General features: G+C 37.6%; 1 long non-coding RNA gene across 2 annotated transcripts in view; it reads left to right on the forward strand.

The window, feature by feature from the left end:
• The first annotated feature begins 1,021 nt into the window (after positions 1-1,021).
• Positions 1,022-27,524, forward strand: part of LOC143160538 (uncharacterized) — a 66,388-nt gene continuing 39,885 nt past the window's right edge. Inside the window, exon 1 of one of the 2 annotated variants that reach the window (XR_012995399.1) lies at positions 1,022-1,405. This is a non-coding gene — a long non-coding RNA (uncharacterized LOC143160538). The remainder of the gene's footprint in view (positions 1,406-27,524) is intronic. The other variant, XR_012995398.1, reaches the window with a different exon arrangement.

A 27,524-nucleotide genomic window follows, 5' to 3' on the forward strand; every position in this document is an offset into this window, starting at 1 on the left:
GCTTGGCCTTGCATACACCACCGGCGTATAATGAATTTACTATTCCAGAATAATTATTCTGGTAAATTTCCAAATATAGTTAAGCCCTTCAACTGCTAAATTAGGCCCTAAGTTCGACAGTCCACCAACAGGAATCACACGTTCAGGGTATTCAGAGCTGCACTAGACAAAGCCCTGGAAACATGGAAGAGGAAATAAACCTGCCCAGAGAGGGGGACGGACACAAACCCTGACAAATGTGTCATACCTCTACTTTCTGTGGTTCTAGGAAAACATGCATGCAGGATTTGGGAAAGGTCTTTTTAATACGGGTTAATTGGAGAAGTATGTCACACATGACTGAGTATCGTTTCGAATTACTGCTCACGCTGGCATAACTAAATCAGGCAAACGACAGAACACCAAAATAGGGAATAGTCAATCTTCTTCCCTCCTATTTAATCTTTATAGTTTCATTATCCTCAAAATGACCAAATATCAGCAATTATAGATTTTATGGAATTTGTCACTTCTTTCAAAATATTATTATGACCACATCATAATGTTCCCCAGAGATCCAATAGTTCTGTAAAATCTATTTTCTCTTGTCACTTGAATTATTAGTATAGGCTTTGGAACTGCTGGATTCATTTGTCTGGTTTATGTGATGCAAAAGCTCAAGTTAGATGATACTGATATAGCCCTTTCTGGGCTTAAAAAAAAAAAAAACTAGAAAAGAGAAAATAAACACACTTTAGCCAGCCAGAATAGAGTTATTCCCGTAAAAATCGTTGTATGGTCTGTAACACTGTGTTACTCTAAAAGTTGAGTCCCTATCCCTGAAGCTGAAGAAAGTCACTTCAGTTTCTCTGTGCTGCCCAAGTTAACTGCAAGCATTTCCTGACACACAGAACGCAGGCAGAAAAAGGAAAAACGTCGACTTGAGAAAAGCACAGCTTCCAATCCCCACCCACCAGCTTCAGTCAAAGGGATGACTTCAGTCCCTTACTTAACTAATCCTGCCACTGTAAAATCCTACAGTCATTCTTCCACACATAAAGGGAAAACGGACTCACTAGGAGGACCTAGACTCTTTCAGCTTGAACTGTTAACCAATGGTGGAAATGCAAGAATGCTGAAGTTGTGCCTTCGGAGCCAATAGAGTGGATTTGTGTGTCCCACATGACTGTGTTTCCCCTGTCTTTCACATGGGCAGTATTTAGTTCAATTCAGAACTGCAGATAGTATAGCGTGCAGAGCAGCAATGGGATGTCTGAGCACAAGTGGCTGACTTCCAGGCGTCTTCAGGAAGCACATTTGTACATTTCTCCTGAATTAAACTGGGATTCTGCACCCTTGACATCCTCCTACCCTCCTTGTCGCTGCAGAAGGAGACAGCGACCTGCACAGCACAACAAAACTGTGAGTACGTGGTCTATTTATTTTTATTTTCACCCAGAAAAGCAAATCTCTTAAAATTGTCAAAATGCTACATGCACTAAATCGATGGTTACTTTTTCTTATGAGATGAACAAGTATCTAAAGTGCTATTCAAATTCAGAAATATTTCTTGCATGCTTCAATAACAGAAAAAAAAAAAAAAAGAAAAAAAGAGAGTTATCCTCCAGGGCAGTGCCTGCATGCACGCTGCATGCCACACTGCTTCCTGACATAGCCAGCGTGCTGCTTTGTTCATAAAGAAAAACAAAGACAAAAAGCCTTACACATGTATGTTGTTCACTTTTATTTGTACTCTGTGTCTAATCAGGCCTGATCTGTCCCCAAGGGGAAAAAAATAAAGGCAAACTTTAACTCCGCCAGCAAGGGCAGCCCAGACTTTCCAGACATCTGACAGTTATTATAATTAGCTATGAAAGACAGCGAAGACACTTTGGGGCAAATAGCTCTTACGTTTGGAACAATGAAGTCGAGCAAGGTTCCCATCCCACCCCTTCCACGGGGGGAGGGGGAGAGGCAAGCCAACGGGGGAGTGTTAGAAAAGGGTTATGGCTGGACTGAAAAAACACAACTAGTGTAATATCTGGACTCACTCAGCACGAGGAGAGGCTTTTTGATAAGCAACTTCACCTCTAGATTGCGGCTTGCATTCACTCGGATTCCTGGTGGGGTGGGAAAGGGTGTGGGGCTCTTCGCAGCATAACGTCAGAAGGCCGGGGTGGAGGGGACAGCGGGGACGAAGGGGGCAGAAAGAAGAGAATATCCATAGCAAGAGACATTGCAATTGCTTCCCAGAGCTTTGCTGGCCAGGTCTCCTTAAGCCCAAGTTGCTTTCTGGGCAAGATTTATGAGAGTTCTCAAACAGAAGCAACAGACAAAGCAGGGCTTTTTTTTTTTTTTTTCTTCTTTCTTCTGCTTCTCCGGAAAAGAAATTGAACCCAAATGGATAACTGTATAACAAGAAGCACTGATTTCTATTTTTGTTCTTCCCCACCCCCCCCCCCATGTTCATAAGACCTTTAATAAGATCTTCCCCCCCCGCCTGCACGCTCCTTCCCACCCCCCCTCCCCTACCAAAAGTTAGATTCTGAAAACTACGATCAGAAAGGAAAAAGCAAAGACAATAGAAATCTGACTTGGTCCTGGTTGGGCTGGATCTCTAATAAAGCATGAAGTGAAAACAGTTTCTAAAGTGAAAGATGAGCAGACTTATTTAAAAAAAAAATTAAGTGCAATAAGGAGAAATTGTTGAAAGACTCCAGACGCTACTAATTATGGCTTAAATAAATCTTCCTGGACAGATGTTTGCTTGCTCCCACTGCGGGGAAAGGAACGTTAAAAGAAGCATTTTTTAAAAGAGGATTTGACATGAATTTTTTACATATGATTTTTTTTTTTTTAAATACACCATTTTATTCTTTGTCTGCCCTCCTGTTATCTCCCCCTCCCCCAACCGCCGCCCACTGTGAGCTGAGACACCTGAAGGCTAGACATAATGATCAACAGAGCACTGCGCTCGCCTGTCTGGATTCCAGCCAGATTTTTTTTTTCCCCTCCACAATCAAGAAGCCTGCACGCAATGCACGGCAAGCCCCTTGCTCTGCTATGTGCAGATCAGACAGAAGTCTGAACCGTGCTGCAGAAAGATTAAAGACAAACACAAGCCTTTCCTCCTTATGTTGGCCAGGCTCGGTTTCAGCTTCATTGTGATTCGCAAAAAATACAAAATAAGAAACTTTGTAAACGTATACGTGCGTTATTGTACAAAACACGCGCATGTGCGCACACTTTCCGACCCAGTGTAACTAGGGGCATCCGCTGTTTCCCAATTTACAGTGGTTTCTACTCGAGCTTTACAGTCAATGCAGTATTTTATGTTAAGTTCATGCATCACTTACATAATTGCCATGTAGCTCTCATACTACGCAAAGATTTTGTATACGTATACAATATACTACATAAAGGCAAATAGCTAGTGTACAGAGACCTATGAAAGGCAGTCAGACTGAAATACTTGAACATATTTGGGTTTGGAGAGATTAGCAAGATCTCCTAGACAGTTTTGTGGCAGTTTTAAACAAGGCAGTAGCGAAACGCTTTGCGAGTCAGTTATCTTCAAACCGAAGAAGGGGAGCGTGGCAGGGGACTATTTTAGTTAGCTGGCCTTGCAACCCCCGGCCTTCCTGTTGCCACAGCCCAGAGAAACGCCGAGTGGCCCAGTGTCATCGTGCCAGAAAGTTGGTCTTTGGGAATGCAGTACTCCCCAGAATAGTTGCTCTCCATTTGGTGTGGCTATGGGTGGGGTTAGCAGAGACATCCAGGGAAAAAGGAGATTCAAAGCATTTATTCTATTTAATTTTTAAGTGTATGCCGTGCAGGCCTATTTTCTAAAAGTTCTTTGGAATTGCATTGTCTTCTGGTACAAATTATGGTATGATACACGTGGTGATTAATTTTTGCTTTTCAATATGGACTTTGTGTGAAAAAGACTTAAAAGAAAATACTTTTTTATACACACACGTACACTGCTTTTAATTTACTCCCTGAAGAGGCTTAAACTATATTTTAGTCACACTAACAGGTATCTTAATAGAAAGACAGGATTTTTTTTTCTTTTTTTCTTTAATATTGCTAATAAACACTATTAAAAAAGGAACCCACAATAGGTATCCCATAAATTTAGTCTTAAAAAACCCCCTTCCTTTCCAAATAGCAGCAGAGACATACAAACAAAAGGTTGCATGTAGTGGCAACAATATCCACAGGCAAGGTAAAGACTCTAGGAAAGAGATTTCAGAGAAATGAAGAGAATTTATTGAGAGCTGTGGTCAAATTTGGGTTTTTTGTTTTATTTTTTAAACAAGGGATTTAACACTTTTCTGAAAGAATGTTTTATATACCTTGTACGACATATACAAGCTAACTCAACACAATGGTCATATATGAGAACCATATACTTGTAAATTACATGTATATGTATATACGCAAGTTCACTAGTAGAAAGTGCAATTTCCTTTCTACATTTCCTGGCATATTATGCTTGAAAAAATAAAATTTGTCACTTATTTCACAAACGTATTTCAAAATAATGCCTGCAGCTACATTTTGAAGTGCTGACTTTTATTTTCTTAAGGTAATGACAATAAGCAATCATATTTTTATCCATTTCCTAAAGACTGAAATCCTACACAAATCAATTCCTCTAAACTTCAGAAGTGATTTACACACCACCTTGTATTAGAAGGGATATTTCAACTGGCAATTTATGTACTGTTTGTCCATGCAAAAGTAACGACTAATCACGTAAGAGTTAAGCATTAAACCTGAGCATATGAATACAGGGCCCTTGCCTCCATGTTTAGTTCAACACTCTCGCCGTCTCCCAGTAAGGTCTCTTGGTTTTTGTGAATGCTGGGTGTTCAGCAGCTCTGACTAAAGTAGGTAGGAGATAGAAATGCCCAGTGTTTTCGCAAATATGGCATTATCCACCAGCTGCTCTTGTCCAGGCACCTGAGATTTGGAGCTATGTGTTTTAGCTTTTTATGCAAAGGGTTTATTTACCTAAATGTGAAAAATTCTGACCTGTGGTTTTTTGCTGACGTCTTTGAACTTTATATAGTTGATGTTGAAACAAAGCAATCATGGAAGCTCATGCATATTTATGACTCCATTCCTTAAAAATTTGATGTCTATTACAGCTCATCTCTTAGCCCATGGTCTCCAACTGGTTGTGCAAACTCCATGGTGCTACTCGCACAAACTTCAAGTTTTAATTTCTTTTTTTAAAGTCTCCTCTCCCCTCTTCCCCCCATGCTTACTCTGTTGCATCTGCTTGTGTGAGCCTTTTCTAGTTCAAGCAGAAGTGCAAGTTTTAGTCGTAAGAATAAAGTGCTCAGCATTACTTCCAAAACTTTCAAAAGATTGGTTGTTTCACTCATACCTTTACACAGCAGAAGTAACCTGAGAGCCTACCAGAAACATAGGCAGTCTCAATAAGGTAATGGGGTCAAATGAGCTCATGCCTTACAGATAGGAAGAGAACTGCGCATTGCATTTTTATAGATAAAAAGCACAGAGTGTTTTAATGTAAACAGATTTCTGTTTAATATTTTGGCAAACTGTTGCAAAGACCAAACTACGCTGAGCCAAAATGACTTTCGGCATGGTACAGTTAGACCAGATGGCCACGTGTTCTTTTCTTATTTAGATGAGACTTTTCCTTTCAATAACATCTTTCTTCCTGACCTGCTTAAAAATTCCAGCGAATGAAATCAGCACAGGATTTTCAATTCTAATTGACCATGTGCAGAGGAAAGGCCAGTAGAGAAATCAGTAGGGCCATTGTAAGGCACACTGCATCAATCTCCCCTTTGTCCTGAATCTTTTCTAGCATGAGCTAAAACAATTAAGAATATTTAATTTATATTATTTGTACAGCAGCAAATCTAGTCGCGTTCAGGCAAAAATCATTGCAAGTTCCTCTTTTACAAACGCGTACAACAAAGAATACGTATGTCTATCACACACCAAACAGGTACTCAGCATCATTCAATTGCCAAATATTCAAGAAAAATAAAAACCCTCAAGCAAAGAGTGAACAAAAAAAAGGAAAGGTGTGGGTGAATTAAAGCATGAACTGCTTTGCCCTTTCTAATGAAGTCAGAAGACGTGAAGGATATGGTAGTTCTCACATTAAAAAAAAAAATTTGAAAATGTCAGAAAAATATAATTTTCCACTGTCCAAAATGCTCACCCTTAAAACATCTATAATCTTCAATTGCTATTAGTTTGCCTACATAGATTTTACAAATACATACCCCACCCACGCTATGCGGGTTGGTGATCACGGTCTCACTCCTGTCTGTGTGATCTACATGCAAAGTACAGATTGTAAATACTATATATATCACACACAAACATTATCTACAGAAATATGCACACAGGTGACATCACTACAGTCTTACCTACTATTTTATTTGGATTTAGTGAGATATCTGTGGAGTAATATAACAATATTTCTTGAGATTTAGCAAGTAGAGTGTGCAAAAGACGCATGAGGTCCTACCCATACGTTTACATAACCCATGGATAAGGTAAGTGGTAAAATGAATCCTTTAGAAGAAAAGGGAGGAAAAAAAACAATTGAAAACAATACAGAGCAAATTTGGTTGTTGGGGCTTTTTTAATTTGTTTTCTGGGGTTTTCTGGTTTTGGGGGTTTTTTTGTCTTTTTTTTTTTTTTTTACACAAGAAAAAAAATTAGCAACAGATTTGTTATTCTTGTACTATTTTGTACAAATTCCCTCTACTATTCCCAGTTTAGTTTAACATTACACTTGAGTGGTTGATGGTTTCAGATTATCACTATAAGCTTTAATCAAGAAACAACCAAACATCTCTGGAAAATAATTTCTGAAAAATAATTATGAAAATGGGTTCAATAAGATATCCTTCTTTTCTTCAGTTGAATCAGGTTTTCATTAAAACCCCAATCACTTTTTAAACGTAAGGTGAAAAACAATCCGGGAGAAAATGCAGTGGGCAGCATGGCCTTTGCTATACGTCAAGCATGCAGTCCAAGTAACATGTGCGTGAAGAAACATGCCTGAGAACATAAAACAAAGCCCAGACTTCGGGACTGGCCAGACAGACATGGTAAAAGGTCTGGTTTCAGCTCTCCAGCAAGATGCTTTGTAGCCTTGGGCAAATCATTTAACTGCCTGGCTTCTCATCTACGTCATATGAGCAGAATTCAAGTTTTGAATTTGTGATTATTATTGTGAGGTTGGCATTGAGATACCACAGCAAAGGGTTCTGGAGACACCTCAGATGCTTGAAAAGAATATAAAATTCCAGACAGAACAATAGTCTTTTTTTGTTGTTGTTGTTGTTGTTATTAAATCAGGTCATTTTTGGTGTGGTATGTCTATAACTAGACAAGATACAAAACTTGTTTCTCAAGAGGTTCAGATAACTCAGTTCTAGCTTAATTTTCTTAAGTTTTTCATGTACTTGAACATTCACTTTTTACTTTTTGCTAACATACAACAAAACGTCAGAATATAGGATAAACGGAAGGTACTACTCCATCTGTAATGATGCGCTATATTTAGCATAAAGTGCTGTCATGCAGGGCCTAACACCAAAATGCTGACTCCTGTAGAGTAATGGCTTATTTAACAGACTGTCCCACGGTACCAGTGAGACTAACTGCAGGCTAAAATGCTGCACTGCATGACCAGGAGTACCAAACCTCAGCCCTAGACATTTACTACCTCCAGTATTTGTGCACCAAGGATCTGATCTCGTAATGGCGTTGAGCATATTCTTACTTCTAAAGCCTGAAGGCGATCTAGCGAACGACTTCCATGCTCAAAGTTCAGCACATGCTTAAAGGATTGTGCTGAAATAGGTCTTTAATTTCTACAGAATTCTTTGCCACGAGAAGTAAATACCTTTGCTGGGTTCTGCCCCCTTCACTGGTGGTCATTAAACTGTGCTCCCCGTTTCACCTTTCTGTTTCTATTGATGATGCTTTGATTCCCACCGTTGAACAGACCAAGTTAGAAACCCTTGGGCAGCAACTCTAAAAATCACTGCACAGGAACAGAAATCAGTGGGCCTGAAGGTGATCATGAGATTTCACAGAAGATTTTTTTCAGGCCGCCATTTTGTGACTAACCAAAATGACAGTGTTGCATACATGGGACTGAAAACTTTGTTTTCCCTCCATGACCAAATATGAGGAATCTCTGTGCGAAAGAATAAAATCATTTTCTGCTGAATGTTTCTACTAATCAATATTCATGTACAGTATGAATGAAATAGTCAGACTTTCAGCTATCTTTTGTCAGTGCTCTTCAGGAGTTGTAAATATTAATTAAGAAAAAGGCAATGTGGCAGATCTGCTGGTCATCTCGGTGGGTTTGCAGAAGGGTTGGGGTAGTGAGAAGCGGGCGAGAGGCAAATATCCCGTGTAGAAGTATGGCCTCATGCAGTGCTCGGAACGAGGAGAGGAAGTCAGCAAAATGTGCACAGTTACGTGCAATTGATGGGCTGTATTTCACCAGCCTATTTTTACTGTCAAGGCTCCAGACTATATTAGGACTCTTTCCAGTCTCTTAAGCCATGGGATGTGGATAATGGGATCAGATAAAATGATTAAAATCACTTTAGTCTCATGATTTCAGCTAGTAAGCATAATAGACGCAAAACTGAAAGACTTAATTGTATGATAAAAGTACAAACACCCCTTTGTGTTTTACCTCTACATTTTTCCAGTTTAGAGAAATAATTGATGAGGTTTTTTTGTTTGTTTGATTAAAAAAAATTCAACAATGGCAAGCAAGATGATTATTTTCTTGCTGCGCCCCAGTTGAAACTGGTTTCATCTATCCAAACAAATAAGCTCACAAGAAGTTGTAAAAACAAATTTTATACTACATCCCATGAAATATTTTACATAAAGTCTCTGCTTAAGAAGCTTCAGAAAAAAGCATGCATTTAAGTTGTTTACAGAGTTTGATAACTGCCTTTTTTTAGAAATAAGTCTGATAAGACATTCTGGGAAATTATCTATACACTGAGTTTCTGCAACTGTTTTCAAGCATTGTTTTTCAGTTCATTTGAAACCACTTTTCTAAGAGAATAATTTGCAAAAAAGGATTTAAAAAGATGAGAAGTCTAGTGAACGACAACAGTGAGGAAAAGCAGTTCCCAAGGTTGATTAAAAGACATAGAAAGGGTTAAAATTTCAGATCTTTATGTAAGAATTAAAAATGAAAGGAGAGATAAAAAGGGGGAGAAGGGGGGGAAGAGCTAAGCTGCTGGTGACTTGAGTGTATTTATGGATTACTATGTCCTGAAAAGAAGAAAACCAGAGTTGTAAGATGACACTGCAGGGGTTGTCTGGACTTTTCACCGAGTGTAAAGTCTGTTTAGTCAGTGTCTTAATGCCTAATGCTGACCTTTGCCCTCTTCACTCCTCCCTGCTCCAGGTGCAACATTTTTGCAAGTGCTTTAACATTATTGGAAAGTTTGTGCAGGTTTCACAGGCTGCAAAGTGCACAGAGCATTTTACACAGCAACATCCATTACACACACCCAATATCAAGGCTTAGCACATTTTTTTTTTTAAGTATACACAATGATTTGTTTTACACATTTTCCCTTATTAGTTATTACTGCGTTAAATTAATAAAAACAAAAGCTTTTCTGTAAGGGTATGCCATTTGCATAATTCTATACAACAAGATACAAGATTAAGTTTAAACTCACGTTGCATACTCCCCAGCACTGTGAATTATAGCAGGAGTACGCAACGTATGCCAGCAACGCTATTGATCTCTCAAATTAATTCTCTTTGCTATGGAAATGGGAGACAAAAACAGAACCCATTGCTACAAAACAGCCAAGGCACTTCAGCTGATTTTCCTCAGAAATAAATTGATTTCTTGTACAGTTATTAATTATATCAGGACTGATATAAATTTTAAAGAAAAACACATCAGTTTTACAGACTAATAATAAAAAGACCTAAACTACATAAGGTCTGTATAATTTCAATTTTGATTTACAAAAATAAAGAGTGTAGTAAAATGTATATTAAATATGAGATGCTGTAAATTCTACAGTTGTCAGTGATGCAGATAATATAAAAGATAGCAAGCGCATAGGTAATGTTTATTCATCTATGCCTTATATTTAGTAGATGGTTGCTAAGTATTTTGAGGGCTTGCAATTTGACTTTGCTGGGAAGAAAGTATAAGCTGGGTACCATCATCTTTGAGACATTACAGATTTCGTGTTGTTTCCGAAAAGCCCACCATGGGCATTCCTGCCACTGTGGGCACGGAACCCTTTTTCCCCATTCATATTGTGCTGCAGGACTGACAGCTTCTTCAAATGTGGGCCTGGCATTTAAGATCCATAAGTTTTCCACCTTACGATACCATCTACTGAAACGCACTCTATACAACTGCAGTGTAAAGCTTACTGGAAATACAAGGCTGTCCAGTACATGTTTCCCGCACTTTGTGATCTATACCAGCTAACTATGCCTAAAAAAAAAATTAGAAATTATGATTTAGACATTTAAAAGCTTTAAATAACTGACTTCCCCCGCATTCCTTCCTCTCTGAGCTATGCTGCGAAATATTCATTAAGCTGAAGGAAAAGAGGAAAAGGATTGGTTTAAAAGAGGTGAATAGCAGCAGGTAGTCTTTATGGACAACCTTATTAGTCAGAACTGTCTAGCCAAAATAACCCAGGATAACACATCTTCTAGGTATGGCATTACTTCAAGGTGAGACTTGCATAAAGAGAGGTCTGATGAGGGTTTACATTTAGGGAACTTCCATGACAGAGATGTGTTTGGATCTGGACTAAAGCATTTGTTTTACTGGATTCTCTTTCAGATATGACAAGCAGCCTGCAGCATACTGTGTCTTTCTAAAAGAATATTTTGTCGTTTCCCTATGACATCTATATATAAATTAATTTAGGCCATCTTCCTTATCTAGCTAGTTTTAATGGATTCGGTTTTGGAGAGGTTTTTTCTTTAAAACAAAACATGGATCTTGCTATACTAGTTTATTCTAGGAGTAGGCACAGGTCAAGGGATCAAAATATTATGGGAAGTGCCCTGAAAGAGTTTTCTTACGCTCTTTGATTTCATCTGTAACATTTGGACTAGAAGAAAATCAAGGGGGAAAAAAAAAAAAAAAAAAAAGAAAAGTTGTTTATTGCATGACAGACTATTTCTAGATCTGGGCAGCTTTATCTCAGCACAAAGAGTGCTCCTGTTCACAGTGCAGCTGCTAACAACTCATCAACACTCCTTGTTTAAGAGTAGGGTACAATTAGAAGTCAAAACTTTAAAGAAACCTGAAATGTTATTATTGTAGTAAGCTATGCAACTGGATTTGATTTCTAGCCAGACTGTATCCCTTTGCTCCTGACACTGTTTACAAGACATATTTAGTGCAGGTGGTACTCTCCTTAATTTCACTGAAGGTCAAATGTACTTGTCATAATTGTATTTTTTGCACAGCTGAGAATTCAACTACTTCTGTAGACTGAAAACAGACATTGTTTCTGCAAAGGAAACGTACAGTACTGAAGAGTTCGACTTGAAATAAACAGAATGAAATAATTTTTCACACTGTTTTCTCCTACTATCTCATCGAGATCATCACTTTTGAGGTTGCCATGTATCGGTGGAAGCAGCCATTTGAGTACTTACACTTACAGAACTTCAGAATCCTTGTCTGGAAAAAGTGGTTTCATTTGTCTTGCTTTAGGTGGCTACTATGAATCTTTTTCAGGACTGCAATCTGAGATGAAGTTCTTGTAATGCTTGTAAATGACTGATTTTTACAATGATTTGCAAGTATGAAATTGAATAAAACTGAAATTAGTCAAGTTTCTAATTTAAGTAGAGAAAAAAATAGATAACCAAAAGTACAAATTCATTTAGACTTCTGCTATTTTGGATCATCAAAATCATGTCTTTCAGAAAGACTCATATAAAGCTTATTCTCTCTAAATTCTAAACTGATTTGTTAGAATTGTTACACACCATACCAAATCTGCAGAAAAAAATAGCATGGTAGAAGCAGGACACTATTCTTGTGTCTTGATTCATTTACCCTTATGAATTATCAGTCCCTTCTACACACAATAAGTGCACCTAAAATACAGGAAATTGTCCATTGAACCTACTTGTTCTGTGAATACATATTTCCCTCATCCTCTAACTTATAATAATTCCTAATGTCTTCACTAGGCATTTTACCTGAAGAAAGGAAATTAAAGCAAACCACCTCTGAATTGTGCTTGGTTTTAAAGTTCTTTTCCATGTCAGTTGAAACAAGCCATAACAAAAAAACAGGTGTCTCCTTCTGTAATTCTTATATAATACTTCAGTCTTGCATAACACTTAAAAACCAGTTTTCTTCCAGTAAACAACTCCTAATATATCATAGACATGGAAGAGAAGAAATCCTTCCTTCCAGATCCTGTGCACCATCAGGATCAGAGCTCAGGTGTGCTCTAGAGCATCAGTTCACAAAATTCTAAAACTACAGACAGATTCCCCTTGTGAAGTCCATTCCCTGGTGAGCTGCTTCTCATCCACCTCTTCTACCCCCAGCCAACCCGCTTCTTTAAACCACTCTACCCTGAATCACTGTATTCCTCTGCAAAGAGTAAGATGTAAAGATGTAAAAATTGGAGCTGGTTGCCATAAATAGGAAAAGTTACCCTAGCTAGGTTGAGTTTTGTTATTTTACTTAAAAGCATAAATGCAAGTAAAATAGTGCCTTTTTGTGGGGCAGTTCACTTTCAAAGATACATAAATATTTTTCTTAAATTGACACAAGAAAGATTAGGACTTCAAATCTACAGTTTCATTATTAGTGGAAACCTCAAATAAATAACCAGCTTGCAATCTGATTAGTCTCTCTTTCATAATTTTCCTACTTGCAAAATTAGAGACAAGTTTCCTCAAAACGCAAAATAGTACAGTAAACAAGCATTGTCTCATGAAATTTCAGTACATCAAAGTGTGGGACATTGTTACTTCAATCTGTGCGATTCATCTGACATTTTGTTTCTAAATCCAAGCTTCCTCTTTCCTCACCTCGTTGGTGACTCATGTACTTCACTTTTTAGTTTTATTTGTTTATTATTATTAAGTTTTACTGGTTTATTTTATGGTTAAATTCACATTTCAATTCTACAAAACACGGGGTTAAAAAAAGAAAAAAGATCCCTCTAACCAATATCCTCTGCCAGTTTTGTACGTATATTCAGGGAAAAAAGTTTACATCACTTCATTTAGAGAGTCATTCATCATGACTATTCTATCAGTACCAGTATTCTAGCTGAAGTTTTCAGGCTCAGTGGCAAAATTCAGGTAACTTAATTAAGATCTTTTCCATGAAAAAGAAATTAAAATCTATTGGTCATGTTAATGAAGGAAGTGAAACCCGAGTTACTTAAAAGCTGATGAAGTTCATATCCTTTTCAAAGAGGAATTAAGAGGCTTTTGCTGAAAGACTGGTTTAAACTTGTACAATACAAAAATTCCTGAACTATAAGAAAGAAATAGGTCAAAGGAAACAGAGACTAACACTGAATGTGCATCAAGTTCATGAACGTATTTCTTGGTTGCGTAACTGTTTGAGCTGGTTCCCCAAGGGAGATGGCAACACACCTGTACCCACGCAGGTCATTTTGTAGCAACTAGCCCAGGGGATCCCATTTAGCATCATCCCAGCAGGCTTCAGTGGGTTAGGACTCCATCGTGTTTCCAACACAGCCCTGGTGGAAGGAGGCTGATGCTTTGCATACACAGATTATGAGAACATCAAGGCCACTGAAAACACCAGAGGGGCTTGGCTGGATTCACAAACTTTTTACTGTATTAAGACCTAGCTCTCTACTCTGTTCTCCTCCAATGCCTGCACTGCTATGCGGTGCCTATGTCCTGTCCTTTTCTTCCCTTCTTTGGGATTTATTCAGAACAGACAGCAATGATTTCCTGCTGGATGCCCTCAGGATTCACTGCGTGTTTTAAACATTGCAAAGGGAGAGCAGACAGTCAAGAAAATTTGAGACTTTTATGGGAGAGGGGGTTGTGGCCTTTGGCTACAAGATCTTAATGAGCTTCCTGCTCCTTTTTTCCTTAGCTCTCTACAACAGGAGGTGGCAAGCATAACGAAGACTAGAATTGTGCATCCCTCCTTGCCAAAGATTTGTCATCCAGTATTTTTAAATTTAGAAACTTAACTTGGCTGGCATTTCTTCTACTGCACAAATGTAAAATAAGTGAGGTTAACATAGCATGAAAGAGAAATGTGGGGGAGACCTACTTCTCAATTGTTCTGTTTGAAAACATACTTTATTTCGTGACAAGCAATAAGAGTCACTGAAAAAGGCATTCTGCATTGAAAGATATTGGGCATTCTTCATTATATGAGACTATTTCTGAATGAAGACCTTCTGTATTGTTTTCTATTTCCTTAAGAAGGCCTCAGACTGTACCAGCTGTCTAAACATATTTACAGTCTCTCCGCACTGCTGCAAGCCCACTGTAGTGGAATTTGTGTAAGGGTCAAAGGTAGCATAACTGAAGAGTTTTTGTTTTGGTTTGTTTTTTAAGACACAAGAAGATAGCCATGCATTTTCTGCAAACATAGCTATGCATATAGCTGGGTCATTATAGAAACATTTGTTAATCTGATTTGAGATACAACCTTTCTGAGTGACCTCTAACCATTTGGCAATTTTTTTTTTTTTAATTTAGTGTTATATTCTGCAGCTTGCTTTTGACTGACTGACTTTGTTCTCTACTGCCCTCTTTTTCCATTTTTTATTCTTTGTAAGATGCTAGTTGAGCCACAAAAGCAAACCCTGTATCTCCCCGTGTACTTGCCAAATTAATTTTACTTTTTCTTACTCATTTAAGTTGGGGAAAAAAATAAACATTTTGGACCAGATGATACATCCATGTCTGAAGCCAGGAGCTAAGATGAGATCAGATCAAGCTTACCTAAAAGCAGATAAGCAATTACTGAATAACCAACAGAGCATATTTATCACTTGAATCAATTGCTCAAAATTTGACAGTTAATATCTTTTCTGAAATTGCTGTTTGGAGGATCCCTCCCCCATCCTCCAGGAAAGACATCTGGCTAGCACTGAATGGAGTTTAGTGTTTGAACATCCCATCTGGTTTCATCATGTTAACACATGATTCCAAGTCATTCAAGAAGTATGAACAATGGATATTGTATTCCATACAGTACCATGTGGATTTAATCTTTAAAAGATGGTGGCACCGTAGAACTCAACCTTTTAGTTAAAAGTCAAAACATTTCATGTACTGAAAACTTATTTCCCATAGCCTCAGAAAAGTCTCACTTTTTATCCTACTCTAAGAATGACAAGCAGACAATGTCTCCCTCATACAGTGCCATTCCCATTCTTACCTATCACAATACCTATCTTAATAAATCAAGAGCATATGTCCTAAACATGGCAGTGAAAAGCAACATTAAGACAGACTTTTTCACAAGAATACTTATTATTTTCATCCTCAAATTACTTCCAGATTGTTAAAAAACAAATGCAGAAGTTTGCTATGAGGCAAATGCAAGTAGGGCACCTTTGCCTTCCAGAGCTGGTAACTGTACCTTTGACTGAGATTAACAAAATCTACAAAGTCTCTCTTCAAAACAAATGGTGAGCAAGTGTTTTCTTCAACAGACCAGCACTAATCTGCCTCAGTGATGCTGAAAGAACGTCTCATTTCTCTCTCTCTCCTCTTGAATAAAAATTCAATTTTCAGTTAATGTTTCTTATTCAAACATTTCTTTTACATTTATTTCTTCATAAGGATGATTGACGCATTGTCCTGTAACACTGATCTTAACAGGTATTTTCTGTATTTATTAAAGGATCCCTAGTAGGAACAAATACTCAATAAGTGGCTTGTTATGAAAAGTTAATAGAACTGATTTCAGACTGAAAGAGGATCACAGAAACTTCAGATGTAAGCAGGTATTTAAGTATTTGCTAGCTGTCCTTTAAGCCACCTAATAAAATTAGATTGCTCCATTTGAGCACTTGGGAAAGTGAATGGATTTTACCTGCTAGGGCAAGAAAATGGGGAAGTAAATACAGAGATTTGGGAGAGAAACATCTTTTTAGTGGAATGAAGCAGGGCAAACATGCTTTAAAATTTACATGTGTGATCATGTCATTTTTAAGTCAGATCACTGAATCCCAACTCACATTTTATTTTTGGAGTCAAGATTCTAAAATATTTGATTTCTCATCAGAAACCCCTGGAACTGGACCAGGAAGAGGGACTAGTTTATCCTAAAAACTGTGAAGCCAGAATCAGACTTGTGTAACAAGACATTATAGATTTGGCTGACGAGAAAAGACAAAGAGAATTCTGTGGAGGCTGATAAAGGAGATTAAATTACACCATCCAACTTTTTCTGAACTCTGTTGAAATGTATCCTTTCTTTAGTGTCACTACACTTACCAGCCAGTGAAGTAATTTAGATAAAAGTGGGCAAGAAAAGCAAAGTGGATCGCATGACATCAGGATTTTCACACCAACACCTAAATCAAAAGTTTTTAAGAGGCTACTGATGATGCTTAAAAGATCACTTTGCATTGTCTGGAAAATTTGTTTACCTGCTGTGTTGTTTCAGTTGACAAAACCTATCTAGAGGATCAGGACTACTTTATTTGGAAACAGAAGGGGCAAAAGAGGAAGAAATGTGCTCCAGTTTACTTTATGGAAGCGAATGAGTTCCTTGTGGGAAGAACTGGATAAGTTCACAGCAAAGCTGGGTTGAAGGTTAGCTGTATCAGTTGGAGATTTTATTTAAACCTGTGGAGATCATATAGACTGTTAAACCAGTGGATTATAAGGATTCAACAGTGTCACCTCTAGCTGATTACAGCAGGGAAGTTGCTGAACTCCCTAATTTGTGGTAAGAACTATAAAATGCACGATTGGAATAGAGATGATCAAACTTTGCTGTTTTTAACGTAGTGTCCCCACTGTTCCTATCATCTCTAATGATTAAATTATTAATATATCAGTGACTATGTTCATTGATGACCACCTTGGTTTTACAGAACTAAGAATTATTTGTTTCATTTGTCAATACTTCTATCAACTCTTTTCAAGTAATTCTGGTTGAGTACTCATTCAGCACAGATTTATGCAAGCTATAGCAGACAGCCTGTGTCAGAAAGTCTTCAGAGCCTGTTTGTCTAATTCAAGTACGCTGTCTAGAAAGGCATTGCTTTCGAGTACTCAAAACCTATTCATTCAGTTCCTTATGTTGGCAGGCACAGTGTCTCCAAAATACACAATACTTTTCTGTCTGTAATTATTAACATAGAAAGTGTTAGATACCTCCATCCATCATCTGTAACACCTGAATTAATACAAGCACTTGTCATGCACTAAACAGAAAAAGGGACACTGAAAAAAGGAACTTCAGGAAACTGAAGTCCTAGACTGAGTCTGCCTGAAAGCACTTTTAAGAGATTTTAGATTTCTATGGCCTTAAGACATGAAAAGTATGCAAGATCCTTGCTTAAAAAGAACAACTAAAAAAATTCCGTGTTCTAGAATTTAGGCAGTTGGTTAAATCTTGTTGGTTCCATATAAGCATTTTGTACAACTTGACTTTTTATAGCGGAGATGTTTGACTTCTCAGACCAGATCTAGAGTTACAGTTGGTTCTACTCATGATCGGTTTCACTTAAGATGTAGCAAGAGTTTCCAAAGGAGATAGAATTCATTCAAATGCTTTACTGCAAGTTACACCATGCTGGCCTAGCTAGACAACACAAACTTGGTGCCAAATGATCCTCAAGAAGATTAGCAATACATCCATTTAAGAGGGCAATAATACAGTGCCTGATAGAACTCGTTACTACAGCAGTTGTTCTCTGATTTGCGAGAAAACATGGGATATTAATGGTAATTTTTTAGTTCTTGAACGGAATAAGGAGTATTTATTTATAGAACATTGTATTCAATCATCTTTCTCCTACCTATGATGTTTAACGTCATAAAAAATAGAATGCCTTCACAATTCTATTCTGCATTGGGGGGGAGGAGGAGTATCTCGGCATTTGATTTAAGTTTCAGCACTACAAGGAAAATAAATGGCTTTACTGAATGTATCTACTCTTGCTGGATATCTACACAGAGCTACCACCATTAACTGAAACTAACGGGTGGTCCTAATATGAAGCCTTGCAGTCTGAGTTCTAACTTGGACTTTGATTATTTGTAACTCATGGCTAGCCTTATGGAGGCTCTAAGTGCGTTATGATCCAAATAACTAAATTCAAACTTAAATCTCTTCTCCCTTCATTAATGCAACTAAAATATTTGTGCACTGCAGACATTTGAAATCTCAGTCTCTCCCTCTTGCTAATACAATCTTGTTTTCCACATATAAATGGCAAGCTGCCAATTAGGGAAGTACATGTGCTGCAATGCAAAGGAAAATAAGTAGATATGTCTGTATGTATTAACTACAAGTCAGAGTATTGTCTAGTGCAGCTGGAGTGAAAAACACTCCAAAAAAGCTAATTACAACTCCAGTCTTTATTATTGTAAGTGAAAGCTTTTGTGAGCTGGAGTTACATTCCTCACTACATCTTATTTCTTGGTTCTTGTCTTTCTTTGTTTTTCTTCTTCCACTGATTCAAGCTCTTGAATATAAAATTGTGTCAAAGCTATTAAAATAACAACAACAAAGTTATAACAAGGCAATTTATCAAACTATAGAACAAAGAACAAAACTCTCTTCATTCATTCCATTACCTCTGCAGGTGAGCCTTTTAGTTGCTTTTAGCCATATGTAGAACACAATTCAAACAGACACCGGAATTTCATTAAATTATCTAATAAACAAAGCCTATTAGTATTGATTGAAACATTTTTATAGAGCTTCCTTTCCCCCTTCTTGGGGAAGGAAAGAGCAAGTTACTGGTGAAGCCAGCAGGAGACCCAGGTTCATCTGGGCTCCTGTTCCAGATTCAGAATGATGTAATATGAGAAACTCCGCTTATTCCCTGACTGCCAGACTGTGGGAAGGTATATTAAGATTAGTTCCCTTTATTCATTCTACTATAAAACAAAGCAAATTGAGACTATTTTGGACACTGCTATACAGTAACAAAGAAATCTAGGCAATTCTATATGGTATATCATACACACAGTTGTATATCACCCTCAAAACCTGGCAGTAAAAATCTAGATCAGGATACTGATGAAAACACATGAAGTTAACAAAACTAAAAAAGCCCCTATGTTCTCTCTCTGTATTTTCTGTCCAGGTGCTGTAAGTATTTTGTCCACCTACAAGGTCACCATATTTGCTGAGCCTGCTAAAATAAAAATATAACCATAGTTATATTTTATTCATCCTCCTCTCTAGTTAAGAATGAGAGACTTAGCGTAACTAAATTTTGTGGGCTCTGTAATCTTCACATGACTGTGCTGCATTCCCTCCTCATGAAATGCTTGGCATCTTCTTGTGCCACACTACTCAGCATAAGCTGCTTTTCTGTAATTCGTAGACCACTTCTGTACAGGACCGTTGCCATTTTTCATTTGCAAAAGAAACTCTATGAAGTGATAGACCTTTCAGAAATGTAAAAAATGCATCCTACTTTTAACTTAACAGAAAGTGGCATTTCATCTTATAGCCTTGCCAGTGCACTTGTTAGTAATGTGATGTGATGTGTCATGTAGGTTGAAGTGAATTTGTTTGCCTCAAGGATCAAGTGTCACTTCTCACCAAAAACGTAAGGAGATTTCACTTCATGTTTGACTCCCTAATTCACAAGTAGTGCAGTCTTTGAATATCAGCTTTTCTGTCAAGCTGGAAGACGGTGATTCATGAAGTTAAACTTCATGTGGGGTTGTACCATTTTTAAAGAAAACTCCTTCAGAAAACATTTCTAAGGATTAAAAGGGAATTTATAGTAAAAAACAGACACATTGACTCCAAAATAGCTGTTTCCCATTCAGCAGCAAATCGACTATTTTAGACAGATCTCTTCATTCTTCCTAAATTTCACTGAAATTTAATGTAGAACAGAGCTAGTTTTGAACTCAAAGTTCTGTGGGCTGGAAAAAGTGAGTTTTCTGCTTACCTGTGGTCATGAAATATTTATCAGTTTGCCAGTTAAAAAAAAATAGTGATGAATAGTATACAGTGATTCATTTCTATATGTGAAGGACTTCATATAAATTAGCAATCTAGCATTCAGTGGTCACATGTATTCAACATATTGAGTCATGTTACTTTATCTCACTCTCAGTCAGGCATAACAACGTGGCCTCCCACTAAGTTTAGTGTTTGAGGTACTTCTGGCCCATTACATTAAAGTTGCTTGACATAATTAACAACCCAAAATAGAACCAAATGCACAATTTGTGGGGAACTTTTGCAAGAAATCCTATGTGCAACAGTATCTACTGCATAATGTCCAGTAAAAAGCTTTTAGTCCATTTTGGACAAGTGCGAACTTTTATGCAAACACACTTATGCAAACTTTTCAAACTAAATATCCAGTAAAACCATTTAATAAAACATAAAAATGCCCTAACCAGTCCTCCAGATAAAGTAGTTAATTTTAATAACAGAACTATCACATCCCAGATCCAAATCCAGTTTTTAGGTATTTTAAAAGAAAATTGCAATTGTTCAGAGGTATGCAAATTTATTCAGGGGAGGGGAAGGATGACTTTTGGACTTTGATTAGTGTAATTTTGTGGGGAAGAGGAAAAGGAATGAGAGAGTCAGCTCTGTATTTAAAATAATTCTTTTGCTGCCAGAAGATTCTGCCATCACAAAATAGGCGATACCTGGAACAAACCAGACAAGGTAAAGGTCTTCTCAACCTCTGCTTATGACCAGAGCTAAGCAAATGTGTAGTTGACAAAGGGCACTTGATAACCTTTTCCCAGGTCTTCGAAACCTTTGTCATAGTATTAGAGATAACAAGGCTTAAGAGATGCTACTCTTGTTGAAAAGCATCTTCAACAATTATCAAACTTATGGCAGGCTGCCATTTTCCAAGTCATGGAACTGTGCTGTTTGGACATCAGGCATTGCAGGGGACTTCTCACAGAGAAAACCCCCAGGTTTCACAGGAATTTGGCAGAATAGCCTATTACCACAGCCTTTACCTTCCATTTTAAATCTTTTAAAAAGGGCTAGGTAGATACTGGGGGGGGGGGGGAAAGGAGGGGGGGATGCTTGAGAGAATCTGTAAAGATTGATCTGTTTGAGGTGTGGAATGAAGAAAAAAATTCTAGTAAATACAAAACCTGTATGTATTTTGAGCTATCTTAATATTTAAGACAAATCCCTTAAGAGACATTTCTCACTGCAAATCATGTACTGGACTTGCTTTTGTTGGTTTTTAACACTAGAAAGTTGCCTCAGAAGGTAAAAAAAAGCTGGTGGTTTATTAAAGTATCAAAAAAAACCCCAATATTGTCCAAAAAAAGATACAGTTATTTCTTTACAAAGACAAACCCCATAAAATTAGAAAGGTTTTATGATTAAAAGAGAGCTAAGGAAATATTTAACAAATATATATCTTCCTCTATCAAGTGCAAGGCAAGCATATGGCACTGTGCTTGGGAATAAAAGGTGGGGATTGATTAAAATTTCTTCTGGGCTCAAATTTGATTTGATGGGAGTCTCATCAAGGTTAGACATCTCCAGATTTAAAAAAAAAAAAAAAAAATCAGTAAAACTCGAATACACTCTACTTTTTATATACTTCAAATCATTCTGGTAATTTAGGTTGTTGACTTTTATGACGTGGATTTTTATAGAAGGTACTCTATGCATTTTAAGGCAGAAGGATCAGAATAACAATTTTAAAGAAATAATCGCTAAAAAGATATATAATTACATATTTAAGAGGAAAAACATAATTAACAGTTAATAAAATAATGAAAGGAACACAGAGCAGGTCTCAGTTCACTAAGAACTACTTGTGTTTGCAGAGAGAAATTTTGCCTAGAAGCATGCAAAACGCAGAGTCATAGCTCTCTTCTGCAACATCAGAACTCAGCCTCATGAGGTACAATGTTTTTGCTGGATACAGAATTATTTAAAACTTTTTTTCTAGTTAAAAGAATTAAAATGAACTGTTAAAACCTCTTCAATGAACCAACGTCACTACAGCAGGCCATAGTATCTGCAGTGGCAGTAACATTTGCCAGGGCATGCACTGTTCTGCCACCATTATCAGAGCGACTTGTGATGGAGGAACACAACTTGTGTTGGTTGGAAGGCCAAATTCTTCCAACCAACCAAGACTCAGTATACAATAATATATGCCCCCATAGGTTTTTGTTCCCCTCCCAGCTATAACCTTTATTGCAGGTGAAGAGCAGATTTAAATTCTGGAAGTGAAACAAGATACCGGGGCAACCCCCGGTATCACTACAGGCTGGGGGATGAAGGGGTTGAGAGCAGCCCTGCCGAGAAGGACTTGGGGGTACTGGTGGGTGAAAAGCTGGACAGGAGCCAGCAATGTGCGCTTGCAGCCCAGAAGGCCAATCGTATCCTGGGCTGCATCCAAAGCAGCGTGGCCAGCAGGTCGAGGGAGGGGATTCTGCCCCTCTACTCTGCTCTGGTGAGACCCCACCTGCAGTACTGCGTCCAGCTCTGGAGCCCTCAGCATGGGAAAGACACAGACCTGTTGGAGTGGGTCCAGAGGAGGGCCACGAAAATGATCAGGGGGATGGAACACCTCTCCTATGAAGACAGGCTGAGAGAGTTGGGGTTGTTCAGCCTGCAGAAGAGAAGGCTTCGGGGAGACCTTCTTGCAGCCTCTCAGTGCTTAAAGGGGGCTTATAGAAAAAATGGCAGCAGACTTTTTAGCAGGGCCTGTTGCGACAGGACAAGGGGGAATGGCTTTAAACTAAAGGGGCGTGGATTTAGACTAGATATAAGGAAGACATTTTTTACGCTGAGGGTGGTGAAACACTGGCCCAGGTTGCCCAGAGAGGTGGTGGATGCCCCATCCCTGGAAACATTCCAGGTCAGGTTGGACGGGGCTCTGAGCAACCTGATCTAGTTGAAGATGTCCCTGCCCACGGCAGGGGGTTGGACTAGATGGCCTTTAAAGGTCCCTTCCAACCCAAACCATTCTATGATTCTAAGATGGAAAAACACTGAAAAGTATTTCATGTCCTAACTTGAAGGCATGGAGCATTTACATGGCAATGCCTATATATGCTAATTTAATTAGTAAAATGAAGGTATTACATACCATACTACTCAAAAGCAAGACTCACTGCATGCACCAAAATATTGGTCAACATACTGTGAAGAAAATTATTTATTAAAAATTTCTTGTTGAATAGTATGATTTATGTACTCATGAAACAAGTTTGCCATATCAGTCCCACTTCCTATACTAACTTTACTCAAGGAAAAAATATTGTACAGAGGTTGGCAAAAAAAATAAAGTGTAATGTCTGTGGTTTTCTTATTTAACAAAACTCCTTTCCTGTATCATAAATGAAGGCTTCCACTACACCTATGTCAAGTATGCAAGCTAATAAAAGATGAGAACTTTCAAAGAAAAAAAAAAAAGAAAAAGTGCTGGCTGCTGACAAAAAAGAATAAAACTTGCTGTTTGTGAGAATGGAAAATTATCCCCATTCAGGAAAAAAAGCAGTGGAAGAGGAAAGTATCCTGACCTTTATTCTGACTCCCTAGATGCTTTGCTATAAAAACAAAAAATCCACTTATTTAATTGGCCACATTATATTTATGTTACCTGGAAGAAATAATACTTCTGGAAAGAAGCAGCCCGATGTAGTTATAAAATTCCTTTACGAGAACATTTAAGTAAACAAACAAAAATCCAGTTTCATCATATTACCATCTCCTGGCTTTTCAAAAAAATACAGGTAGCTGTGTTTAAAGGAGTGAGATCATACACAGATTTGATGAGTCTGAGCTTAAACTAGGACATCAAGAAATAATAATAGCAGCAGGTATTCCCTTATTCCTCTGCTGCAAAAAAAAGATGCAACTCCTTACTACACATTATTACTTCCTCCTCTGATTGACAGTGGTGCATGTCAGTTTGAGTCTCTGATGGTTGAAATAGGTATCACAAGAAATTTTGCTTTTGTTTTTAAATTATTGTTGTACGTAAAGCAAAATCTTCCCTTCCAGGATCAGCATTTGGAGTATTGGCATTTCTCTCTCTTTTTTTTTTTGACGCTACTACTGACTGTCATGGTAGAGAGAGCAGTGAGGACTCCCAGGGCATTGCCCCTCCCTTCTCAACCCCTTCTAGGTTGTATGACAGAGAGAAAGACTTCAGGGAGCCAGGAGTCTTCTCCACTCTATAGCATCAGCTAGCTTTTTCTGCTGAAATAAGTGTCTGTCACTTTACAGAAAATAGTATTTTAAAATCTTTTAATGCTAGCAAGTATCTTCTGTTCCACATTTTACAAACAAAAAACCAAAAAGTTTAAACCTTTTTTTTTTTTTTTTAATTGAATCTCTAAAGTGAACACCTTTGAAAATTAAATGCCTAAGCTCACATATCCTATTGGGAATCCATAGTTTTTACCTGCTGGTAGCCCAGAACATTTTTTCTTTTGCATTGCTTACTGGCAGCCTGGAGAGCTCCTGTGCACAGTAGGGTGAACTTTCCAAAAGCTGGCCAGTATTAGTTGTGGTAAAAGTAACATTTCAGGCAAATTCTTTAAGTCATAATCCATCTGCATGCATCTTCTTTCACACATTCACAGCAGTTTACAGTATTTTCACCTATACAATCATTATTTCATTTAAAAAGAGGATGAATGGGAATACCTTCTTTAAATTGTGTGCCAAAATTAGGTTACTGCTTAAAAGAAATAAACAGAGCTTCCCAACTTCTGTGAATTAAAGGGATTTTCAAAACAATTCCTACCCTAATGTGAAGCACTATAAAAATAAACCCTTTGAATACTTAAATAATAATCTGGAATGTAATTAGAAACCTTAATATTTGAAGTTGAATGTAAATGCATTTTCCTTCACTTTTCTTCTAGTTAGGTTTCTTATAATAAGCCTACTGCTGAATCAGAAATAAGCTTCTCTTCACCCTTGAGTAAATTAGACAATCAAAAATATTTTAGAAAGTTGGAGAAGGAATGCACCAGGTCCGATCACAAACACCAAGAAAATATGCTCAAAGTAATTAAAAATCCTAGAGGACAAAAAGAAATATTGTGTTAAAAGGTGTGATATAATCAGGGTACCTACAGTTACTTTGAACATTGCAACTAACAGAGTGGGCTTTGCATAATACCCTATAAAAAAACCAGCCTTCATCCTTTTGGAAAAAGGCAGAAGATGATACTTCCAATACTATATAAAAGAAACAGGAAATCTAGATAACGTCCTGGAAACTGCTACTTATCAAGAGTTTCACGTGGAAACTATGTACCTATAAGGTTTAAGATAACAGAATTCTGCTACCAGTACCCAGTCCTGTTAGGACTGTAGTTTTTCATATTAGCATCTTTTAGATTAAACTGGGTCTATATCAGGAACCAAATTTTACACTATTCTACTATTTACTATACTTGTTAATCTCTTTGAAATATGTATTTAATCCATCTACATGTACCGGTGCACACAACACCAGTAATGTATAATCTGACAATTCAAAGAATTCAAACTGCCCACTGATGGATCACCTTTCTTTCTAAAAGAAGCACCCTAAACATGAAAATTTCTTCCTTAGTTATGCAAAATGCACATCAAAAGCTGAATACAAGGATTAGGCTTGATATGAAAATTCTCTCTGGGATGTGCAATTGAAGATACTCAAATTGTTTATCAAAAAGGCTTGTATATTGTTTTCTTTTTATTTAGAGAAATTTCTAATCCTAGATCTATTATGTGCAGCATATAAACACCTGATTTTCAAAGGTCCCAAATAAATGAAGAATTCACACAATTTTCTTCAAAGCTTTGCTGTGTAACGTGAATTTTTTTTGTGGTAAAGAAAATGCACCTTGTCCACAATAAACTTCCCTCAGGAACTGACTAGTTATTACAGTTCTGAGCTAGGGAAAAAACTTGACATAATACCTTATAGTTACCCTGAAAGCACACCTTCAACAGTTGCCTTTTTTACTTTTTCCTATTACAATAGTCATTTGAAGTGACATCTGAGATATCTATTTGCAGTAAGAACCCAAGCACTTGTGTCAAGTAGCACCGTATTCCATAAGCTGTCTCACTTAAAAGCTGTAAGTCTAGCTGGATACTGGCATGTATGATTCAAGGTGACAGAACTCAGTACTTAGCAGGGGAGGGAAATGCATGTAGAAAATAACAGAAGTTCAGTTATGAACTATGGAAATATATAATCTCATTCAGTTGAATGGAAAAAGCCTATGCTTAAAGTTAGGTGCATGTGCTCAAATCTCTCATTTAATGAGTCAACAATAAAAGAATATTGCCAGTAAATGTTTTAACCTGACCAGGTATTGTAAATACTGTGTCTTCTCTTTGAATATAGTCTGTTGCTTTCATAGTATCAGCTACAGTCAATGGAAAAAATAAACAAAGTTATGGGATACAATGTTGGGATATCATCTTTGAATTTACTGAATTCCTTCCAAAATGCCTTATGGACGGACTATTTAGTATTCATCGCCATGCTCCTGTACGGCAACGGCTGTTAATCTTCTAAAACGTACAGAAAAGGAAAAACATTAGCTCTACAAACAGGCTTATTTTGGCCTATCTTGTCATTTTTAGTAGATGAGCTGTTGGGCTTTCTACAGGAAAAAAAATAATTCTAGTAGTTAACTGTAAATTAAATAGCCAAAGTAGGAATTTACTGTCTAGTGTATCTAAGAATCAGTGAAACAAATTCACTTTTCTTCTCTTTTCAAGGTCAGCACTAAGATGACATACAGTCTGTATGACACAGTTGTATCATATAGTCAACATGCCAGACGATGAACCCATAATTTAACAAGCTCAGACTTAAGGTCCAGCACAAACACAGAGTTAAATGCGCTTTCCAGTGCTTCTGAATATTACATTCAGTCATCGCTGCTCCCTAGAAAAACAACCGTCCCCCCAACCACACACAGAGAAACCTCCTCCTTTTCCTCCCCCTTCAACCTCCCCCCCCCCCCCCCCCCCCCCCCCCCAGCATAATCCAAAAACCAAAGTAAGTCATAAGTATGGCAGACAAGGGCAAGACTGAATTTTTGTCATTGCAATGTGGAGTTACTGAAATGACCTTAACAGCTCAGTGAGATAAATAGCACTGTTCTGGTTTTACACTGGTACAGAAGAGATGAAGATCTAACTCCCCTTTTGTTGTTTAACTGATTTTAACCAGAGGAATTGGGGAGGGGGAGGGAAGGGTTTCCAACTACTTTCTGAAAAGGTATCTTTGAAGGGAAAATACAGTCTTCAAAAAGGAAGAAAATTAAAAGCTTTTCCTCAAGTTTCCTTTCATTTCTTATCT

The sequence above is a fragment of the Aptenodytes patagonicus genome, chromosome 5, assembly GCF_965638725.1.
Source record: "Aptenodytes patagonicus chromosome 5, bAptPat1.pri.cur, whole genome shotgun sequence".
Lineage (NCBI taxonomy): Eukaryota > Metazoa > Chordata > Aves > Sphenisciformes > Spheniscidae > Aptenodytes > Aptenodytes patagonicus.